A 20,724-nucleotide genomic window follows, 5' to 3' on the forward strand; every position below is an offset into this window, starting at 1 on the left:
CTCTACTCTACTCTGCCTCTCTCTACTCACCAGTACACCTCCTTGGCAACGGCAAAGGGCCGTCACCTCCCTCTGTTTATCCGGTGACCGCAACAAGCCACGGCCGCTACCCTCACTCTCCTCTCCTCTAGATCTGACGGAACGCAACCTACAGGCCACGCCTCCGCCGAGCCCTAGATCCCCAATTCAGCCACCATTCAACACCAGCCCTCTCCCTTAACTCCGACGACCGCACTGGATCCATGGCCGCCGCCCTCAACTCTCATCCACTCTCGACAACCCACACAGCCAAAACTCCACAAAACATACACGCTCAAGGCACGACTCTAAAGCAACACAGTTCAAGACTCTTCCTTTTTCTTTTCTAATCGATAATGTTCATGAATGTATGCACAACTCAGGTATACATATGTATGTGTGTGATTCTTTGTTTGTGAAGTTTGAAAAATCATTCTGTTCAATCATGAAATCTGAACTGGACTCGGAACGAAAGGAGAAATCTCAAAGTTGAGAAGAACTTACTTATGGTTGCTGCGTTTCACTTTTGGGACGAAGAAGTTTAGAACAAGAAAATACAAAAATGAATTTGGCTGAATTGTTGAGAATGAAACTTGCTGCTCTTGCCGAGAAGGGTGAAAAAATCAAGAGGAATGAGGTTACTTTAAAAAGAAGTGATGTGCACAGTGGAAGGTTGCGTGGATGAACCCTCTCCACAATTCATTAATCACCGTGATATTTTTCTAATTGAATTTAGCAAAATATCAAGGGAATTAGTCATTTGTTTGGGCTCAATGGGCTTCGTTAGGCTTTGCTAAATAAATAGCTCGTATAAATACTTGAATGCTTAATTAAATAAATATGCAATGCATATAAATTTAATAACTAAATTTACAAATGCTTTTGTAAATCATTTTTTTGTTGGAATTAAAATAAATTCTTTTTCTCAATCCGGCGTGAATCATCTTAAATCTAAGTTCAAAATTATTCTAAACTTAGCTCGAGGAAACGGGGTATTACAAAAATAATGGACGCCGCATACGAAATCAGCGCCGGAAACTAAAGTCGGTGTACACCGGATTTTCTGCAAAATAATCCGCGTACAACCGTTGTGCTCCGGCTTCACGGTCCCGACGAATGTACACCTTCTTTGTCATCCTTCTTCGAGGATGAGGGTGCTCTGGCTCCGGTTGTAACACCCCGTATTTTTTTACCCTATGATTGATAGGATCGAGACACTATTATGAGCACTGAGATATTAGCAGTAGCTTAAGACGGAGATGAAGTTTCTCAATAGATTGAGATATGAGTATTCTAGAATTCTGATGATGGAACTAGTGAATGAATTACTTTGAGAGAATGAGTTTTGATAGAGATGCTGATTGAACTGGGATGAGGATATAGATTCTATTTTCGATAGAGGAAGCATAATTATTTTGAGATGGTCTAGAGTGTAGAGTTTATGATGATACCTGACTAGAAATAGAGCTAAGATTAGTGAGTGAGAATTTCTATAGAGAGAAGAGTCGTATTTGAGAGACGCCTAAATTGACGTGAGATTTTGACTGATTGTGATGTTACGTTTTGAGTGAGATTATTTGATTAATTGTTATGTGACTGCTTGATACATGTGTATTGTGATGGAGTGATTTATGATTTTCTTGAGCATAATAGCACGAGATTAATTTTAAATTTCGTAACGAACGAATTAATTTTAATCGGTGAGTAGTAAAGTTACTATCTGTATTATAGATTTTGCTAACGAAATTTCTCGGAGTTTATTTTCTAAGATTGATGTGACGTGATTTAAGTGTGCACTAATTATATTATTATTATTTTTAGTCACACAATTACTTGATGATTGATTATGATTTTATTAATGAACCACTATTCTTAATTATTTTTACTACACTTTACTACACATTTTACCACTCCTACACATTATTTACTAATTAGCTAAGAGATAATTAGTGCAAGTGGATCATCCACATGTGTGAGCATTAAATGAGAATTTATGAGCATTAATTTGAGCAAAGTGGCTTAGTGAGTAAGTTTGATAATCAAACAAAACAAATTCATCTCTCCTTCCCCCCCCCCCCCCCATTTCTCACGCCACTCTCCCCTCTCTCTTCTCTCTCACTTCTTTCTCTCACTATCACCATTGAAGGATAATTTCCAAGCTTCTCAAATCATATCTACACCATAGATATCCATTAAATCAAGCTTTAAACATCTTTGATCATTGAATTAAGAGCAACTTTGGAGGGATTCTAAAGCTTGAAGTCAAGAGGAGGATTTTATTTTTCTACTCAAGAATCATTGAGTAAGTATTAGATTTACTTAGATCTAGTTATATTTGAGTTAGATATGAGTATATATTGATAGATCAAGCAAGAAAACATCATCCACTTCATTCTTGCAATTTTCGAAAATTAGGGTTCATACCCCTTCAAAAAATATTCATCATCTAATCTTAAATTGAGATTATATTCATGCTATTGAGATCCTATTTAGTCCATTTCTACATGCAAAGGATGGATTTAAATCGATATGTGAATTTTTAGATGAGTTAGTTTACATGATTTTGAGAAGTTTGAAGTTCATGGATGGATTGTTGATTTGGTTATGAATATGAGCTTTTGAGATTGTTGAGATGATGTTTGATGGATTAGAATGATGATTAAAGGTGTTTGATGAAGATTGAAGTGAGTTAGTTTGATGAAAGATAGAGTATAGTTGGCTATATGCTTAAAGTTGGCATTTGGCAAGTTGATGAGTTATTTTAAAAACTTTTAAAAAGCTACTGACTTGATGAATTTCGATAGGGTTCTTGATACCCAAAAATCTTGAAAATTTTACGGTGCATATATCAGAGTATTATGAACGTCCATGTAAAATTTCAAGTCTTTTGGACATCTTTTGCTACCCTTCAAAATACAAAACTCCAACTGCAACTTTCTACCGAAAGTCTGGAAGCAATAGACCTTAGAGTCACCCTTCTCAGTAGTTTCCCCTGTCTTTTTGCCTTCCAAATTTTTATGATAAAGATATTAATGTGTTATGTATCTACCCACAAAATTTCAAGTCATTTCGGCAATGTTTACTAGTTTTGAAAAATCAAAATCTCCGGTTGTACAAAACTGCCGAATCTGGTAGACTGTGGGAGAATGGCTATATCTCTTAAACCACTTGGAGTTTTTCAACCTAATTTTTTTTAAATGAAACTAGACTCAAAGAGGTTTCCATGGGTATGAGTATTGAACCCATAAAATGTCCGAGGAGAAACAGTTTATTCTCTTAATTTAAGACAGTGCAGAAAGAGAGATTGAATAAGATTTTGATTTTGAGATGAGATAGAAGTTAAATATGAATATATGTGGCTTTGTGATAATAAAATTAGCCTATATATGAGATATGAGACGAAAAGAATCACCCCTAAAAATTTTGAGTAGTGGCCGAATATATGCCAAGGAAAGTTGGATAGATTTTGATTTTTCTTGAATCATTTGAACCCGTAATTGTGCTCTTGTGTATTTTGTGAGCTTAAAACGAATTTATGAGATTTTTCCGACAATGAAATCTCGAGTTCAATTTATTAAAAATACTATAAAATGAGATAAAATGACATAACTTGTTTATGTGAATTAATTTTGGGTAATGGGTTTAAGAATGTTTCATCATATGTCTTTGATTTTCTAAATTAAATTGTTGGGAATTTTTTTTCCTAACTAAAAATATTTTTTTGATTTTCACAAAAAGTTTTCCAAGTATGTTTGCTATGATGTAAATGAGTTTGATTAATTCTTCTATGTCCTGATGTGAGATTATATTGCTTGTGCTTGTATGTCTCTGTGTGCTTGTAGATGTGGTTTAGTTCTATGTGAGTGTTGAGTCGAGAGTAAGATAGCGATTACTCAGAAAGAGTTTTTATATGAGATTGAGATAGACGGAGTGTAGTGATGAGGAGATGAAATAGTACTAAGATAGGAATGGTATTCTTAGTCAGGAAGTTTCTGACTAATCTTGTTAGGTTCTGAGGGTCTCGAATAGGTGTATGGGGGGGGGGAATACACCTATAGGCTATTTTTGACTTAATCTACTGACCTCAATCAGAGGGATCTCAGTCAGAGATCAAAACGAAACTTTGCACGCAAACAAGGACTCCTGTTTTACTGAAATCAGTTTTGACCAACAGGGTTGACGACTGATACTGAAAGCTCTTCAGTAATGAGTTATCAGTTAAGTTGCTGGAACTTAACTGATCCAAGTAAGGGCTTCAGTCGTGTTTGCAAAGATAGAGATGATATCACTCTTCCTTACTATCAGAGGATAGTTCAGTCAGATTGATATCATACGCAGCGGAAATTAAACTTAGTTTCGTAATAGCCTCGGTGGAGCAGGTTGTTGGATTAAGGTTTCTCTTTGCTGTTATTCAGTGTTCAGTTTTATCAATTGAAATAACACAAGTAAGAATGTAAAACTGAAAGCTGTAAATAACACAGAGACTTTTACGTGGTTCGGAAAAACCCTTTCCTACATCCACGGTTGGTTGATCAGACCAACAATCCACTCCGCAAGTGCTTCACTGGTGCACTGCAAACCGTACCCATGTGCTTGCCTGGTGCACACAACCGTAAACTGAAGAAAACGCTTCTTCAGCACCCACACACCTCGCGTAGGATTTCCCTGCTAAGCACACCTCGTGCTCAGACTTTTCACTCAAAGTTCAGAGTACCTTCCTGAACTCCGAACCACTCAAATGGGGAGGAGGTTTGAACGAGTGCCAACTATACTTACAAAGAACAAGTTCTTTGAAGCAAGTTTGACCTTTGGCTTCTGGGTAAACAGATATATGCCTAGGGTCTAAGAGAATGTATGTAATCAGCAGTGACTGATTTTGTCTTTGGAATTCTCTTATTCGATTCAAGCTTTGGGGCGGTTAAGCTTTAGGCTGAGTAGCAATTTTAGCAGAGCTTCAGCTTATGTCGTTGAATCGGTGAAGGTTGAAGTGATCCTCGAGCGCTATTTGTAGGAGAACTCTTGAATAGATCCGTTGGCGTAAATCGTCCTCAAGATTTCTTCCGTTGGAGAGCAATTCGAATTTGGGCTGAGGCTTCAATCTTCGAGGTTCCTTGTCTGTGTGGAAACGGCTCTCTTTGATGGACAGGAGATGTGACATCTCTGAAAAGTAACCACCAGATAGGAATGACCTCTGCAGAGATAAGATATTCTGAGATATCTGCATTTAATGCGGCTGTACTTGTGCGTACGTGGCTTCCTCTGAACGTTGGAAGATCAGTCCTAGGAGGAATGTTCCACTGATACTTGACTTTAGTATCAGTCCTTTGCGCGCATTAAATAATCAGTCTTCAACTGATTCTTCAACTGATACTTCAGTCGGTAACTGCAGTCTTCAGTCTTCAGTCTTCGTTCTTCAGTCTTCAGTCTTCAGTCTTCGACACCGCAACTAAACTAGAAACGAACTCTAACACTTGAGTTCAAAACGATTCTAGTCTATTACATATAAGTCCTATGAATTTTGGTATCATCAAAACAAGGGTTAGGATATTCCACAAGGTTTCCAACAATTTCCCCCTTTTTGATGATGCCAAAACCACACAGCAATTCTAGACAGCAAAAAGACTGAACTTACAGTACAAGTTCTAAACATGGAGTGAAAACAGTTCCCCCTTAACAATAGAACCTAAAAGCTTGTACTTAGAGCAAGAACGAAAACAGTTCTAAAACAGAACATAAAGAAGACAGAAAAACCATAATCAGAGCCTGGACAAAGAGTCATTGTCTTCAGGTTGAGATCAATAAGAAGTTCATTTCATTAAAAAAAAAGACTGATAAGTCATCAGTCGAGGTACAGAGCAAGACTTACATTGGAGTAAAAAGAAAAACAAAAACAACATGGGAAACCCATGGACTCCAGCAGTCTGCTTGGCTGCGCCTTGAACTTCTTGATCTTCATCTTCTGTCTTCGTGTCTTCATGTTCCTAAGCTTGTTCCACTCTCACTTGTGTTCCGTTGAATTGAGGTCTTTACTGGAACGTCATCCTTACAACTTCTGGTGATCCTTTGTTGTTCCATCATCAGTCAAGAGTTAGAGGACAGGAGCAACCTCAAGAGAAGGTTTCTCTCTGACTTCTGACTTTCCCCCTTTTTGGCAACATCAAAAAGAGAGTTGACGATGGAGGCTATGATCAGACGGTACCCAACTCCTAGTCTTAGAAGCTTCGTGAGAAGATTTGATAACAGAGTGAGTCCGGATAAACAGAAGAGGAGAACGCCAGTGGGGAGGTGAGGAGATGAGGAGACGGAGAAGTGGAGGAGGTCAAGAAAGTGTAGAAGGCGGAAGATAGAAGAAGACTGCCTTGGAAGAAGGAGAGGGCTGCCTTATGAGGTGAAGATCAGGTTCGTGAATTAGAAAGAAGGAAGGGAGAGAGGAATGGACGTGAGAAGGAAGAATCGAAGCGGTGGCAGCTGAGAAGACTAACACCGTCGATTCGCCGGCCCTGGGTCTGTGAAGAATAGACCAGGTGCGGCTGAAGATGCTGGCCAACAACGAGAGAGGTCCCGTTGTGTGTTGCAAGCCAGGGAGGAGCGCAACATATGCGATAAGGAATATCTCCTCCAGAAGCGGTAAAGCTTCTTGGCGCCATGCATGAGAATGGAAGACACACGCTTCGCTGGATACAAGTGAGGGTAGAGCAAACTTTGACGCCGGAGAGACGTTGAGATCCAGTGGAAGGGTCCGGTGAAGACCAGGTATGTGAGCGTCATTCTTCCACTCCATGACTTTGCAGTCATAGATTTCTCCTTTAGTCGGAACAATTTTTCTCTGAAACTTTTAGAAAGATTGAAAATTTTTCTCACAGTGAAGGCTGTGGAGAGTTGTTAGTTGATGCAGACAAAACATGAAGACAACATGGCATAAATAGACAAGATTTGAACCATGTAAGAAGATGAAAGGTTTTTCGAAAACTGTGCCTAAAATGCAATTGAAGAGAAAATTCGTGTCCGCCGTCACTGCGAGGGACTGCGTCTTCAAAAAGTTGAAAGGCATCATTACATTCTGTCATGTCAATGAGCTTTTCAAGAAATTTTATTGCAGAGGCAAAAAGATTGGAAAGATTTTTGGCAATAAGATCAGGACAAGTTCAATCATAACAGATTTTCACTTTATAAAAATCTTGTCCTTCTCGGATATTCCATTTTCCAACAATTTTCAACAATCAGTTAAAGTTTTTGAAAGAAACTGATCAGTTAGAGAAAAGATTTTGAACTAAAAACTTAAAGCTCTTAACTGAAATAACTGATTTTGAAAGGTAAGCATTTAATATACTTACTGATCAACTGAACATCGTAGTCAGTTGATACCACTTGATCCTGGTTGTTTTCATCAGGATGACTTCTTCTTCAGATGAGCATTCGGACTTCATTGCATTCCACGTTGGCGATCGTTGAATCATCAGTTGGTTGACCACCAGTCAGCATGACTGTTTGAGAAGATCTTCAAACACAGCATCACTCTTCAGGGTTGATGAGGCTGATCTTTGCACAAAGATCATTGAACCTCTCTTCTGGAAGAGCCTTGGTCAGCAGGTCCGCTCTCTGAATAGCAGTGGGAATCCATTCCACAGAGACATTCTTCTTTTCGACATGATCACGAATGAAGTGATGTCGAATTTCAATATGCTTTACTCTGGTGTGATGAACTGGATTTTGGGAGATTGCAATAGCACTGGAGCTGTCGCAATAGATAGGAACTTCCTTTTCGTCGATCCCATAGTCCTTTAGTTGATGGACTAACCATAGAATTTATGAGCAGCAGCTTCCGGCAGCAACATATTCCGCTTCAGTTGTAGAGGTGGCGACTGAAGTCTGCTTCTTTGAAAACCAAGAAATGAGCTTGTTGCCTAGGAATTGACATGTTCCGGAGGTTGATTTGCGATCAAGCTTGCATCCACCGAAGTCTGAATCTGAATATCCGGTGAGCTTGATGTCGTCATCTGCTCGATACCACAATCTTAAATTGGGCGTGCCTTTGAGATATCTCTGAATCCGCTTAGCTGCATCCAAATAAGCTTCCTTAGGATCTGATTGATATCTTGCACATACCCCGACTGCAAATGCAATATCTAGTCTGCTCGCAGTCAAATACAGCAAAGATCCAATGATTTCTCTGTACTTCTTCGAAGAGACAGAGTTTCCTTCTGAACCTGGATCAACTTTCCAGTTTGTGTTCATTGGGATCTTGACTGACTTCATGTACTGAATACCGAACTTAGCTATCAGTTCCTTGGCATACTTGGACTGGCTGATCAGTATTCCTTCGTTGGTCTGCTTGACTTGCAATCCGAGAAAGAAATTCATTTCTCCCATCATGGATATTTGAAACTTGTTGGTCATGATGTCAGCAAGCTTCTTGCACATGCGTTCGGATTTGGATCCGAAGATTATGTCATCGACATAAATCTGAACAAGCAAGAGATCTTCTCCTTCTTTGAGAGTGAACAGAGTTCTGTCCACAGATCCCTTTTTGAAGCCTTGTTCAACAAGATACTCCGAAAGAGTATCATACCACGCTCTTGGTGCTTGCTTCAACCCATAGAGCGCTTTCTTCAGCTTGTACACCTTTTCTGGTCCAGCAACCTCAAACCCTGGAGGTTGTTCTACATAAACTTCATCTGTGAGCACTCCATTGAGAAATGCACACTTGACATCCATTTGGTGTACCTTGAAACCTTTGTGAGCTGCGAAGGCTAAGAAGAGTCTGACTGCTTCCAATCTGGTAACTGGGGCGAACGTCTCGTCGTAGTCGATTCCTTTTTCTTGACTGTATCCTTTAGCCACTAGCCTTGCTTTGTTCCTCACAACGTTTCCTTCTTCGTCTTCCTTGTTCTTGAAAATCCATTTCAATCCAATCACCTTTGCATCGTCTGGTCCATCCACAAGCTCCCAAACTGAATTCCGGTTGAATTTATTGAGTTCTTCTAGCATTGTGATGACCCACTGAGTAGACTTCAGAGCTTCTTCAATATCCTTGGGCTCTGTAGTTGATAAGAAACAGCTGAAATTCTTATCTTCGTTGATGTTGTTCTGATTGATGTCGAAGACGAGGTTGCACATTGATCTCCGAGTCTTGACGCCATCTGATGGTTCTCCAATGATGTTCTCCTTTGAGTGGAGTTCAAACCATCTACGATACTTCTTGATCTCTTCAGGGGAAGGTGGGGCTTCTTCGGTCAGAATGGTTATGGGGTGTTGAGCACCTTCTGGAGCAGGGGTGAGTTGAGCTGGGGCGGCTTCTGCGCGTTCAACTCGAACTTCAGCAACTGGAATTCCCCCTTGACTAATGTCGTCTGCATTGGCTCCAGTCTGAACATCAGACCTTTGGTTGATCTTCTGATACTGAAGCATCTCAGCATCTTCATCTTTGCCTGGTCCCCATATCAAGACAGTAGAGGGCTCGGTGTTTTGGATTTCAGCTCTGGAACCTTCAGTGTTCTGAACACACTTTTCAGCTTCTTGTTCCCTGAAACCATCTGTAGACTCATCAAAGATCACATGAGGTGTTTCTTCAACACAAAGAGTTTGAGTATTAAACACTCGATAGGCTTTGCTTGAACGTTCTGTTCCAGAGTATCCAAGGAAGACTCCTGGATCAGCTTTGCTATCGAAAGTGTTCAACCTCTTCTTATCATTGTTGTGTATGAAACACTTAGAACCGAAAGCATGAAAGTAGGCAATCGATGGCTTTCTGTTCTTCCATAACTCTCATGGAGTTCTTCCATGTCTCTGAGTAAGGAAGGAGCGATTCTGCGTGTAGCATGCGTTGTTGACTGCTTCGGCCCAAAACTTCAAGGGGAGTTTTGACTCGGCTAGCATCGTCCTTGCTGCTTCCTTTAGAGACCGGTTTCTTCTTTCTGCAACTCCGTTCTGCTGTGGAGTTCTTGCTGCAGAAGTTTGATGACTGATTCCTTGTTCATCACAATACTTACGAATGACAGTATTGAGGAACTCAGTCCCACGATCTGATCTGATGCTGATGATGTTGACTTCCTTTTCAACGCTCAGTCTTCTCAGCATCTTTGGCAGTTCCTCCAGTGTCTCTTTCTTCTTGAAAAGAAAGATAACCCAAGTATATCGTGAATAATCATCCACAACTACTAAGGTGTACTTCCTACCGTTGTAGCTTCTTGGAGTGATCGGGCCAAACAGATCCATGTGAAGTAGATGCATAATCCTTTCAGAGGAGTGTCTTGTCTTTGACTTGAATGACATCCGCGTCTGCTTTCTTCTGAGGCATGCTTCACATTCTTGCTTCTTCTGGAACACAATAGAAGAAAAGCCTTCTACCAGTTGATGTTTAGCAAGTTTGTTGATCGTCTTGAAGTTGAGATGGTTGAGTCTCTTGTGTCATAGCCAATTGAGCTCCGAGCTGCTCTTGCTGATGAGGCACGTTTCTGGTGGGCTGTCTTTCCAAGAAACGAGACTCCCTTGTCTGAATCATTTCAGAACCACCTTCTTTTGATTGTTTCTAACAGTGAATTCATCCTTCTTGATCTTCACTGTGAAACTACTGTCACAAAATTGACTCACAGACAACAGATTATGTTTAAGACCAGAAACAAAGCTAACATTACTGATACAGGCGTTACCCATGTTGAGCACACCGTAGCCTTTTGTTTCTCCGATTGAGTTGTCTCCGAATGCAACTTTGGATCCAGCTTTCTCAACATACTGAGATAGATATTCTTTGTAGCCCGTCATGTGCTTAGAACAGCCACTGTCCAGATACCAAGTTCTGATCGAAGCTTTGGCCTCTTCCTTTTTTTTGTGTTTTCTGACATTAACCTGCAAGGAAGAGTTGCTTCAGGCACCCAATCAAGCTTTGGGTCCTTCGATGTTAGCTCGAGTTCCCTTTGGAACCCATATCTGCTTCAGAATTGGTCTGGCTGATCTCTTGCGCTTTGTTGAATGTTTGGTTGACGTTGTTGGCGCTTCAGGTGGCACATGAGCATTCTTCTGTTGAGAAATCCTTTTGAAGGCCTCACTCTTGTAGCAGTTCTGTCTGATGAGTGGTTGAGGTCTTCTTTGCTCGGCGAAGTATCTTCCCTGAGATACTCGAGTCTTTGCAGACTTTTGGAGACTTGGCTGATGTCCAGTAGCTAGTTATCGTAGATGGCTCTTGGCTCGTCTGGACTCAGCATTGCTTGGTCTCCATGGATGTTGTTCCTTCTGGACTTTCCAGTCTTCTCAGTAGAATGATCTGGTTGGGGGCCTCCTTAGCTCGTCTGAAGCTTAGTGGAGGTGGAACATTTGATCTAGCCATTAGTCTGCGCTTGCGAACTTCATCCATGTCATGATCTCTTGATTCTTCTGAGGTTATGATTTCAGAAGGATCGTCCTTTGAAATGATCATGATATCCTTTCCTTTGTCAGCTGCAACCTTTCCTCCGATGCTGTTGACCAGTCTTTTCGATGGAAAGTTGCTCATCATGTGAGACTGCATCATGCAGTTCTTGACTGTTTCTTCCAGCTTGTGATTGAGCCTCTTGATTTCATGAAATGCTCTTTCACATTCTGAGTTGGAGATTCTGAGCTCTTCTTCCAGTCGGCTGTTCTCCATGATTAGCTGATCAAGATAAGTTTCATCCGGAAAGTAGATGATTGTCTGATTCTTAGCTCGTTCATCATTGATCTCCTTGTCCATTTTCTGATTCTGCTTGAGGAGATCTTCGAACATTTTCCTCAGCTGACAGTGATCAGTCATGAGCTGATCAAACTCGTCAGTTTCATCGGATGAGCTATCTCCAGATTCTGAGTGGTCTCCTGAAAGCATCAGGAAGTTATCAGTAAAAGGAGTTTTTGAGTGAGAGTTTACCTCTGAGCCATTCATTCCATTGTCATAGCTGTTGTCAGCCACGCTTTCTGATTCGTTGGCCATCAGGGCTCGACTCTCATCATCTGAGCTGGAACTGTCGAAGTCGGATGATTCTGATGTGTCTTTAGAAGAGTCAGCATCGTCAGCAACCATCGCTTTCTTCTTCGAAAAGCTACGATCTTTCTTAGCTTTCAGTTCTCTGCGCTCAGCTGGAGTCAGATCAAGGCATTCATGTCGAAAGTGCCCTTTCTTTCTACATCCAAAGCATTCCATATCTTTGATGTCGTAAGCGGCTGACTTCCTTTCTCCGCTTCGATCTGTGGAATGTCTGGAGTTTTCTTCTCTTTCTTTTCCTTTGTAGTACTGCTTGTGGAACCTTCTGTATTTCCGGAACTTGGACTCCATCTTGTTGAATCTTTCAGTCAACAAAGCATATTGACTGAAGAAGTCCTCTGGGTTGAGTTCCGTTGGTTCCTTGATCTGCTTCTTGCCTTCTCTGGTTGAGGCCTTCAGTGCAACTCCTCTTGAGGTTGATGGACCATCTTCGTCTGATCCTCCAGCCTTCTTGTTACCAAGATTTCTCAGAAGGTCGAACTCATTTTCCATGAGATCGGAGAAAAGCTTGTTTGTCGGGAGCTGACTGAATCCTGGCTTTTGTTGATGAGCGACTGAGTAGATCTGCCATTCTCCACGTGGCAATGCTCGAAGAATCTTCAGGTTGATTTCTCGTTGAGTGTATTTGTCTTTTGAAATGGATTGAACTTCATTCAAGATAAGATTGAATCGTTGTTCCATTTCCTCGACAGATTCATTCTTGAGCATGAGGAAGGACTCGAACTTCTGGCAAGCTATGGATAGCTTATTCTCCTTGATTTCCTCGGAACCTACACACATTCTTTCCAGAATGTCCCACATCTCCTTTGTTGTTCCGCACTTGATGATCTTCATGACATACTTGTCGGGAACTGTGCCGGAGATGATGCTTTTGGCGAGGTTGTCAAGCTCATCTTGCTTCCTTTCTTCTGTGGTGAAGTCTGCCTTTGACTTGGGCTGGACCTCATCGTATGGATCCTGACAGAGATCAGCAGGAACCCTTTTGATAACTTCAGTGATGGTGATCGGTCCTCTGGTGATGACTTCCCACATTCGGCAATGTTGGGCGGTGAGGAAGCTTTCAAGCCGAAACTTCCATATGTCGTATTTTTCAATACTAAACATAGGTAGAGAAGATAATCTGCTGTGGTTAGTCTCCATCAAAAAAGAGAGAACAGATAACAGCAGATAGAGCAAATAGCAAGCACAAAAAGAAAGAGTAGAACTTTTTCGAGACCTTTAAGAAAAAAGATCTAGTTCAAATAGAACCTAGTCAGATGCAGATAGTTCTTGTGAACAACCTGCTCTGATACCAATTGTTAGGTCCTGAGGGTCTCGAATAGGTGTATGGGGGGGGGGGGGAATACACCTATAGGCTATTTTTGACTTAATCTACTGACCTCAATCAGAGGGATCTCAGTCAGAGATCAAAACGAAACTTTGCACGCAAACAAGGACTCCTGTTTTACTGAAATCAGTTTTGACCAACAGGGTTGACAACTGATACTGAAAGCTCTTCAGTAATGAGTTATCAGTTAAGTTGCTGGAACTTAACTGATCCAAGTAAGGGCTTCAGTCGTGTTTGCAAAGATAGAGATGATATCACTCTTCCTTACTATCAGAGGATAGTTCAGTCAGATTGATATCATACGCAGCGGAAATTAAACTTAGTTTCGTAATAGCCTCGGTGGAGCAGGTTGTTGGATTAAGGTTTCTCTTTGCTGTTATTCAGTGTTCAGTTTTATCAATTGAAATAACACAAGTAATAATGTAAAACTGAAAGCTGTAAATAACACAGAGACTTTTACGTGGTTCGGAAAAACCCTTTCCTACATCCACGGTTGGTTGATTAGACCAACAATCCACTCCGCAAGTGCTTCACTGGTGCACTGCAAACCGTACCCGTGTGCTTGCCTGGTGCACACAACCGTAAACTGAAGAAAACCCTTCTTCAGCACCCACACACCTCGCGTAGGATTTCCCTGCTAAGCACACCTCGTGCTCAGACTTTTCACTCAGTGTTCAGAGTACCTTCCTGAACTCCGAACCACTCAAACACTCTTATGGGGAGGAGGTTTGAACGAGTGCCAACTATACTTACAAAGAACAAGTTCTTTGAAGCAAGTTTGACCTTTGGCTTCTGGGTAAACAGATATATGCCTAGGGTCTAAGAGAATGTATGTAATCAGCAGTGACTGATTTTGGCTTTGGAATTCTCTTCTTCGATTCAAGCTTTGGGGCGGTTAAGCTTTAGGCTGAGTAGCAATTTTAGCAGAGCTTCAGCTTATGTCGTTGAATCGGTGAAGGTTGAAGTGATCCTCGAGCGCTATTTGTAGGAGAACTCTTGAATAGATCTGTTGGTATAGAACGTCATCAATATTTCTTCCGTTGGAGAGCAATTCGAATTTGGGCTGAGGCTTCAATCTTCGAGGTTCCTTGTCTGTGTGGAAACGACTCTCTTTGATGGACAAGAGATGTGACATCTCTGAAAAGTAACCACCAGATAGGAATGACCTCTGCAGAGATAAGATATTCTGAGATCTCTGCATTTAATGCGGCTGTACTTGTGCGTACGTGGCTTCCTCTGAACGTTGGAAGATCAGTCCTAGGAGGAATGTTCCACTGATACTTGACTTTAGTATCAGTCCTTTGCGCGCATTAAATAATCAGTCTTCAACTGATTCTTCAACTGATACTTCAGTTGGTAACTGCAGTCTTCAGTCTTCAGTCTTCGTTCTTCAGTCTTCAGTCTTCAGTCTTCGACACCACAACTAAACTAGAAACGAACTCTAACACTTGAGTTCAAAACGATTCTAGTCTATTACATATAAGTCCTGTGAATTTTGGTATCATCAAAACAAGGGTTAGGATATTCCACAAGGTTCCCAACAAATCTCTTTTATTCTTATCATGAACTACTCCGATATGACGGTATCTGAAGATACGAGCAGAGGACGGAAGTGAGTCCACCCCGAGTGGTACGAGAGTAAGCTAAAGCCATCAGGTGGGCATTATTTTTACTATACGTATATAGAGATCCCCTGCGTATCGTAGGCCTCTTATACGAAATGAAATAAATGATGTGATTTAACTGTCAATTTCAGTTTGATGAAAATTATTACTGTTGATGATGTTTATGAGTTTGATAAATATTTTGAGATTTATTGATGTTGAACTAATTGACTTGCCAAGTTTTGATGACGACGAGCCTGTATGTCACCCTCTACTGATGAGACGAATTCGGGTCCTGCCACAAGCGGGATTGTGTACACAAAGGTGACCGTGAGTTGTCCTTCGGGTCGGCCGGTCACGGTACTTGAGAAGGAGGCCTACTTCTCAGTACGTACCTTAAATGATGATGATTTGTAGAAGTGGTACATACATAACGAGAATTTTGACCGGTCATTTATTTATGATGTTTATCATTGTTAACTGCTTACACGGGTTCTTTTGAGTAAAATCCCCGTGTATTGCTTATGTGGCAAGTTCAACCTATAGCTCTAAGAGCTAGTTTTTATTGATTTTCGGCATATGTCCACTATGTATTCTGTACTCAGCCCTGCATGTATTTCTAAACGTGCAGGATAAGCGAGGAGGGAGATTGGACTGGTGCTGGCAGGGATTTTATTTCGGATGATCGTCATTATACCGTAATTATATTCCTTGCGGTAACATCAAGATGTTAAGGTTTATTTTGAACTTAATCAAGAAATTTACTCCCGGCTATATGTCTTCATACATATAGTCTGTTCGCATTTTGCTGCGATACTCTGTATATCCCGAGTCATTGTGAGTAATTAGCTATGTCTACTTTGTAAAGGTTGACAAGAATCTCGATGATTTAAAAGTTATAAAGCCAATAATATTTTTATTGATGATGATGTCATCTTTCTTGGTTTATCACGTTTCAGTGATTGCTTCCGCTTGACGATCGATCTAGTTTTCTCTTTTTACCTTATTAATTTATTTAGTCGTATCGATACCCGGTCTACGCTATCACTGGCTAAAAGTCGGGCTGCGACACCGGTTCACCAATAGCTTCAACAACTTGGCAAAATTGTTGAAGGAGTTGGTCGAATTTGTGAGCACGTTCCTCGTCGCCACCACTTGATGAAGAGGATGATTGTGAAGAAGACATTTTGAGTAGAAATCTTTCAAGAGATATTGATGAATAAGTTTTTGATAGAGATAATTTTTTAGAGTGATTTGGGAGTGAATGAAAGGGAGTATATATAGATGATAGAAAAAGAAAAAAAAAATTAAAATCCTATACAAGCCGTTGCCTTTGCAACGGTCATTTGCCCAAAAAAATCAAAAATTGGCAACAGTAAACTCCCTTCAATTCAGCAATTTTCAATTTTTTTTTTTTATGCAGCGCCCGTGCATAACATGCGCATCACAAAATCCTCCATCAACCCGAGGCGGCCTATCAAATTTATTTTTTTATAGGCTACATTAACACGAGATGCATGGTTCAGTTTTACAAAAATGTAGTTTTTTGTTTTGCAATTTGCATGGTTTACTGATACAATATACATGGTATTTCTCGTCACCCACACCCCTCGCCCACCATTTCTTTTAGTTTTCTTTAATCGAAAATTCATGTTTTTTGTCGGATTCATTGAAACGAGATGCATGGTTCAACTTTATAACACGCATTGTTCTGATTTACAATATGCATGATTCATTTTTCTATTTGGGGTGGGGGGGGTGGTGTGAGGTGGAGGTGGGGTGGTGAAAAATACCATGCATATTTTATCAATGCATATTACAAAACAGAAAAATACAAATTATAAAACTGAACCATGCATCTTGTGTTAATGAAGCATGCAAAAAAATAAATTTTCGACAATAAAAAATTAAAATTGGTGGTTGGGGGAGCGGGGTGGGGGTGGGCAGCGGGGTAGGGGGTTGGGGGTGAGAAATAACATGTATATTGTATTAGTAAACCCTGCATATTGCAAAATTGAAAAATGCATTTTGTAAAACCGAACCATGCATTTGGATCTAGTGTTAATGAAGCGTGAAAAAATTGAATTTTTTGATATAAAAAAAAAGATTAAAAAAATTAAAAAAAATTTAAAAAATTGTGGAGGTGGGAGTGGGGGGTGGGGTGGAGGGTGGTTGGTGGAGTTGGGGGTAGGTGGTGGTGGGGCGGTAAAAATACATTTTTGTTTGTAAAGTTAGGCATGTTTCTTTATAACAATATCCATTGAAAATATGTCAGTTTTTTTAAAAATATATATATAAAAATAAAAAATAATAAGATTTTTTTTTAAATATTTAAAATTTTTATTTCAATTTTACCCCTGGGCAGATTTTGCCTTAAAAGGTCTTGGAAGCTCCTTGCCACGTGTCACACCCTTAGTGCTCCACATGAAGAAAATGTGTGTTCCTTATTTGGTTCTATATACTACTTAAGGAAAGGGTTTTATTTGAACCCAATCCTATATATATACATTAAAGTACCCTAAAACTCCTATTGCATTATCTTTTTATATATGCTGAGTGCGTTTATTTTTATGGATAAATTTATCATGGAAAAATGGCCGATAACAAATATTTGTGCCTTTAAATGTCTCATTTTTTTCCCAATATTTTACATAAAAGAGAAATTCGCCATCTTTTCTTTCTTATGGTCATTTTTTACTTCAAAAAGGGATATTATTATTATACCAAAAATGGAGGGATAATATTATCCTTTATCCCTCCTTGAAATGAAAATAAGGAAGAAAAATGATGAACTTTTCTTTTGTATAAAATGTGGAAAAAGAAATAAAATATTTATTATCCCTCATTTTTTCATGATAAATTTATCCATTAAAGTAAACACAGCATATTATTTGTTGTAACAGCCCGACTTCCCAAGGCAAAAGAAATAGAAAAAATAATTGAAGAACTTAATTGAGCTGAATAAAATTGATAATTTACCCATTAAATCGGGTATTCATATCTGAAGAGATAAGATGAAAGAAGATAAAATGAAAGGCGTTGAGGGATGCCAATCAAATGACAATATTCAAACTCAGGATCGCATAAGTTTAGTTTCGTGACTCTGATTATAATCATTGATAGCTTCACTAATAGAATTATGGGTTAAAAGTGTAAGCCCAACAAGATAATATTGTACCACATAATAGAAGTTTCAATTTAGGGGATGGAGAACGAGGTGACAAGTTAGTTATTAGCGGAAGCAAAAGACATCGTAGAACCCTAGCCTCAGCTCAGCCCCGTCTGCACCAACCGATCAACCTGAAAACATTTGAAAATAATTTGGGCTGAGTACTAATGTACTCAGTGGGCACGAGTTTCATAAATATTTTATGAAATAATCGAAGCAGTTTATCCAATATCATAATCATGACTCAGAAGGTTTTAAAAATAGAAATCCACTTCTAAGCATGACAAAACTTTTCTCATTAAGTGGCGCGCCATGTACGTTCGATTGTTACTCACTTTCTCCCCACATTCACTGATCTCGGGACGCACCCAGTCAGATCCAAAATATGTTATTGATCTCGGGACGCACCCGGTCAGAATCAATAACCTTAACTGTGCTCCGGATAACCTCCTGTCAAGCACCGTGCTCCGGATAACCTCCTGTCAAGCACCCACCCTTATAACGTTCTAAATCTGTTAGTGCACGATGGTGATCAACCCATCGAGCCACTAACCCTGTGTACACAATCCTCATTTAGCGTGTTAGGCCAAATGAGAATCTCGATCGATACTTAAGCGAGCCTTAAACAATTACAGAACGCACATAAAAACATTTATATTGGATAAACAGATAATTTTTATGAAATATCAGAGCTTATATAACTCAAGATACATTGTATGCAAAATATAACCCACCTGAATAGGCAAAGCCTGTAGTTTAATCGTAAACCTGTCACGGGAAAGCGGTGCTAATCCTCTGATCCTCAAACCCTACAAAAAATCTATTCTTAATAGGTCTCTTGGTGCTATTCTAACTTCTAAATAAAAAGGGAAAAAAAATTACTAACTATTGATACACTTTGCCCGAATTAATAATCTCTTTAATTGAATCCATAAACTTTTAATACATAATTAGTAATTTTAACAAATATAATCAACACTAAATCCAAAAATTATTAATCATTTAAAGAAAATATAGAATATTAACATTTACAGGTTCAAAGTAATATTTAAAGCCCAAGAAAATAATTTAAAGAGTTGTTATTAATAATGCAGACCAAGTATAATAAACAGAGCCTAATTTTAAAATAGCAAAAATCGGCCCAATGACAAAAAAGAAAATCGGCCCAATCAAATTTTAAGGAGCCCAAATTAAAAGTCCAATTAAAAGGGTCAAAACCCTAAATGAAAAATCTGAAATTAAAAACAAAATAGTTTAAACTTCTCTCATCACTCTCTCTCTCTCTCCTCTCAAACGGCTCTCTCTCTCTCTCTCTCTTTCTCTCCACTTCTCCTCCTTTCTCTCTCAAAACCACCGCCCCTCTTTCTCCTCCATAGCTTCCGCCGCCACCGCCTCCCTTCCGGCGACCGCACGGCCGGAAGGCCTGCTGCCCTCGTCTCCCTCTCTCTCTCCCAGCCCTCGACAGTCGACACACTCACCAGACACGGCGCCGACCACCCTCTGAATCCAACGACGACGCGACTCCAGCCGCACCGCTGCCTCCTCTCTGTCTACTCTCTCTCTCTCCCTCTCCGTCCGTGGCCGGACGACAGCGGCCGGGCCACCGCGCCCTGTCCATCTCCTCCATTCTCTCTCACTTTTCCGGCAACAGGCAGCCAAGGAGGGGCCGCTGCCTCCGCTCGCCACTAACGGCGCCTGGCGCCGTCCCGCGCCACGCCGCCTCCCGTCTGCCTCAGCCGTGAGCGGCCGGCGGGCTGCTGCCACATGCAGCGCCGGCAGCCGCGACTTCGTCAGTCCGGTGCGAGGCTCCGACAGACGGCATCCTTGCCATCGCCTCCTCGACTCTCACCCTCTCCGAAGGCTAGCAAGAAGGGTTTTAAAACAGATTTGAAGAAAAAAAGAAAAATGGGTTCTTGAAGAAAATCTGAAATTTTAAGTTATAAGAAAGAGAATTTATTCTATTGATGTGTTCTTGTGTGAGCATCAAAAACAATAAGATATGATTTCGTGTACAGTCCTTGAGTTCTCTGATATGAGCTGAGTTTATTCTCTATGATATTTCTTCCTTTTCTTAACAACATGGATGAACATGTAGAAGAGAAATTGTAAATGTATGGGGTTTGAGGTAACCTTGTGTGGAGTTGTTCTTGAAGGCGTTGCTGGAGTTGTTTGAGAGTTTCTTGATTTACTGAGTATGGTTGAAAATAGCTGCAGAGATTGGAGAGTGCAGGGATTGGAGTGGAGTGTGTGGATGGCTTGTGGGTAAAGGAGAAGGTAATTAAAAACAGATGGAGGGAGGTTGCGTGTGTAGAGTTTTGCCTTTGGGGATAAATGATAAAGTGAAAGATTTGGTAATTTCTTGGGAAGAGACAGATTTTTTTTTTTTTGGAGAAGGGAAAAGAAAGATCACTCACGTTCTCTCACTCTGCAGAATTATTACTGGACTAGCCTATATTTATTAGGCTTAATGACTAGAATAAATAAATAAAAATTGAATCAACCCATATTTTTAAATATATGACTGTATATATATATATATATATATTGTGTAAAATAGATAATTAAATAAATAAAATGAAAAATATATGTAATAATATTTCTTATATAATTTAGTAAT

General features: G+C 40.0%; 2 long non-coding RNA genes across 3 annotated transcripts; one reads left to right on the forward strand and one right to left on the reverse strand.

The window, feature by feature from the left end:
* Positions 1-2,046: 2,046 nt before the first annotated feature.
* On the forward strand, positions 2,047-15,859 carry LOC131006660 (uncharacterized). Of its 2 annotated transcripts, none has more exons than XR_009095689.1 (3): positions 2,047-2,320; positions 14,928-14,990; positions 15,570-15,859. It is a non-coding gene; the product is annotated as an uncharacterized LOC131006660 (long non-coding RNA). The 2 variants fall into 2 exon arrangements; XR_009095688.1 differs by having other exon boundaries at positions 2,073-2,320; positions 14,928-15,325.
* A 2,040-nt stretch (positions 15,860-17,899) lies between these two features.
* LOC131006662 (uncharacterized) lies at positions 17,900-20,515 on the reverse strand. The gene is made up of 3 exons (XR_009095691.1): positions 20,238-20,515; positions 18,842-18,916; positions 17,900-18,238 (listed from the first exon to the last, which is right to left on the reverse strand). It is a non-coding gene; the product is annotated as an uncharacterized LOC131006662 (long non-coding RNA).
* Positions 20,516-20,724: the final 209 nt, after the last annotated feature.

Source organism: Salvia miltiorrhiza, chromosome 1, assembly GCF_028751815.1.
Source record: "Salvia miltiorrhiza cultivar Shanhuang (shh) chromosome 1, IMPLAD_Smil_shh, whole genome shotgun sequence".
Taxonomy (NCBI): Eukaryota; Viridiplantae; Streptophyta; class Magnoliopsida; order Lamiales; family Lamiaceae; genus Salvia; species Salvia miltiorrhiza.